The 3,322-nt window shown below is 38.5% G+C and overlaps 1 protein-coding gene across 1 annotated transcript in view; it reads left to right on the top strand.

Annotated features, from left to right (window-relative positions):
* AGTPBP1 (ATP/GTP binding protein 1) overlaps nt 1–3,322 on the top strand; it is a 273,980-nt gene that overhangs the window by 33,390 nt on the left and 237,268 nt on the right. The gene's annotated exons all lie outside the window — the stretch shown is intronic.

The following is a 3,322-nucleotide window of genomic DNA, read 5'->3' on the forward strand; positions in this document are numbered from 1 at the left end:
AGTTTGTATCTTAAGCTTTCTTGGCTTCTGTGATTCCAAAAATGTCGACTGCTGACATTTTTCTTTTGACCAGTGTCTCTTAAGTTTAGTTGTGCTGTCTCCAAGGGAAGGTGACGTGTCCTGTAGAACTTCTGTGTAGATTATGTTTCCCCTTCTGGCCCAAGGGCCCGCCGGAAATCCCGGATAACTTTGAAAAATGCCTGCCCGTTGCTTATCTGAGGTGGCTGCTGCTTTCAAGCTTCCCTTCCGCCCAGGAGCACACTTGTCAGAGTTTCCAAGGGTTTGTTCCCGCCGGAAATCCCGGGTACCTTTGAAAAACGCCTGTTCGTTGTTTATCTGAGGTGGCTGCCGCTTTCAAGCTTCCCTTCCTCCCAGGAGCACGCTTGTCAGAGTTTCCAAGGGTTTGTTCCCGCCGGAAATCCCGGGTACCTTTGAAAAACGCCTGTTTGTTGCTTATCTGAGGTGGATATTATTATATAGATACTGAATTTTTATATGTTGTTGTTAGGTGTTGTCAAGTTGCCTGCAACTCATAGTGACCCTATGTACAATAGGCCTAACTCTGCTCTATCCTGTGTCAATCTTACTGTCTCTGACCCACCTACCGCCATTACCCCAGTCACTGAATCAATCCATCTCATCGAAGGTCTTCCTGTGCTGTCCCTCCACCCTTCCAAGCATGACCTCCCTATCCAAGGACTGGTCCCTCCTAGCAACATGTCCAGAGCATGTCAGATGAAGCTTCAGAATCCTTACCTCCAAGGAGCAGCCTCTCCAGGATGAGCCTGTTTGTTCTCTTAGCAGTCCATGGTATATTCACTACTCTTCTCCAACACCGTAACTCAAAGTATCAATTCTCCTTCTATCATCCCTAGTAATTGTTCAGCTCTCAGATGCATAGCAAGTGTAGATCCTTTAAAAAAATGCTAGAAACAGTCCAGCTAATACTAGATAGTTTATTTGATTTGAAAATGCATGTTTTCAAGTTGTTTTTTTAAATTTAATGTGATTTGTTTTGTATTCTCAGTTGATGAGAATGATTATAACCCTGAAACAACATGGGTTTTACTCATGCTTGTGAAATGCCATTTTTGTTTAGAATAGTTTTGGTGAAAAGAAACTAAAGTAAACTAACATTTGCTAAAGTATTTATGTATGCCCAGGAAAACCCCCCCAAAATCAGAATGATCCTCAGGCGTAAATACAAATTCTGATTCAGCAGTGATCATGAACAAATTGCCAATGTTTAGAAGAGCTATTTTCTAATGTAGAGGAAATGACATATAATGGTATAAAATGCTTTTTTTTGGTGACAAATGCGACAGTCATAGAAAGCTTTTATCTGTCATAGTAATAAATGTTATTGATGCAACAATCAAAAAACAACCGAAAAAATTGCCCAACATCTTCTCTAATACTACTTCAAAACAAAGATATCAAACTTCCTTTCCTTTAAAATGTAGGTTTTTTTCCCACTAAGAAATAAAAAACCAAGACCAAGATTTAAAAAATATATTATTCTTATTAGGTGCCATCAAGTTGAATACGATTCATAGTGACCCTTTGAATAGCTGACCTGAACTTGCCCTATTCTGCACCATCCTCACCATCTGTGACATATTCCAGCCAATGGTGAAGTCATTGTGTTTGTTAGTCCATCTCTTTGGGGGTCTTCCTTACCTTCCCTGATCCTCCACTTTTCCAAATATGATGTCCCTTTCCAATGAATAGCCTCACCTGGCTACATGTCCAGTGTATGAAAGACTAAGCTTCGCCATCTTTGCCTCCAAGGAACATTCTGGCTACATTTTTTCCAAAACATATTTATTTATTCTTTTGGAAGTTCATGGATGTTACTCTTTTCCAGCAACATAACTCAAAGGCATTAATTCTTTTGTCCAGCTATCTGATGTGTAGCAGGTGATCGAGAATACCATGACCTAAATCAGGCACATTTTAATCTTCATATTGACATCATTGCTCTTCAGTATTTTGGAGAGGTCCATGCAGCAGAATTGTCCAATGCAATATGTCTCCTGAGTTCTTAACTATTGGTACCAAGGGTGTTGATTGTTGATCCAAGGCAGATGAAGTCATTGATAAGCTTCAATCCTTTCTACATATATACTCTTGGTCTTCTAGTGAGCACCTGTGTTTTCTTGATGTTGAGATGTAATCCATACTGAAGGTTATAGTCCTTGATCTGTCGCAAGCAATTAATATCTTCCTCACTTTCCTAAGTTGTCATCTGCATAATGTAGGTTGTTGATGAGTCTTCCTCTAATCCTGATGTCACATCTTATTCATAGAGTCCATCTTTGTGAATTATTTGCTGAGTATCCAGAATGAATAGGTATGGAGAAATCATACACACTTGTCCTGATTTTAAACCACGCATTGTTCCCTTGCTCAGTTTGGACAGTTGTTTCTGGGTCTAGGTATATATTTCATATTAACACAATTGAGTGTTCTGGGATTCCTATTCTTCTCAATGTTAGCATATAGACATTCTTCTGATATTCTTTGCTTTCATCCAAGATCCATCTGACATCAGTAATGATATCTCTGGTGCCACAGCCTCTTCTAAAGCCAGCTTGAACTTCTAGTAATTTCCTATCAGTATACTATTCTAGCTATTTTTGAACTGATATTTAACAATATTTTGCTTGCATGCGATATTAATGATGTTCAATAATTTCTGCAGTCTGTACCATTCTTAGGAATGAGAACAAATATGTTCTTCTAGTCAGTTGGTCATGTAGCTGCCCTCCAAATTTCCTAACATAAACTAATGAACACATCCAGGGCTGCATCTGGTAGTTGAAACTTGTCAGTTTGTCAATTGGTATTTCCTTATTTTTTGCTAATGCCTTCAGTGCATTTTGAACTTTATCCTTTATTACTATTAGATCTTGTTTTTATGGTACTCATTGAAATTTTTCAGTGTCTTCTAATTATTTTTGCTACCATGATTCTGTGTATTTATTCCATCTTCTTTTGATTCTTACTGGATATATAGCAATGCAAACAATTATAGAGCTTTATCTTCTGGACAAGAATACTAAATTAGTCTCTTTCCATAAAATGTAGTTTCTATTTGAGGGCATTTTTTTTGCTTCTTTTGCCATCACCTGGTCAGCCTCATCTGAATCTTTACATTTCTTGAGAAATATTAGTTCTCCACTCCTGTCTGTGGCACCCAGCATTGTTCAAAATCAAGATCTCTGGCAAACTTTAGAGTAGTGAGAGAAGATCTTCACCCTGAAACCCACAGCGTCCCTTTTCAGCAGGAAGTAGCTAAGAGAATACACCATCCCCTTTT

This window comes from Elephantulus edwardii, unplaced genomic scaffold, assembly GCF_000299155.1.
Source record: "Elephantulus edwardii isolate Elephantulus edwardi_28Jun2011 unplaced genomic scaffold, EleEdw1.0 scaffold00298, whole genome shotgun sequence".
Lineage (NCBI taxonomy): Eukaryota > Metazoa > Chordata > Mammalia > Macroscelidea > Macroscelididae > Elephantulus > Elephantulus edwardii.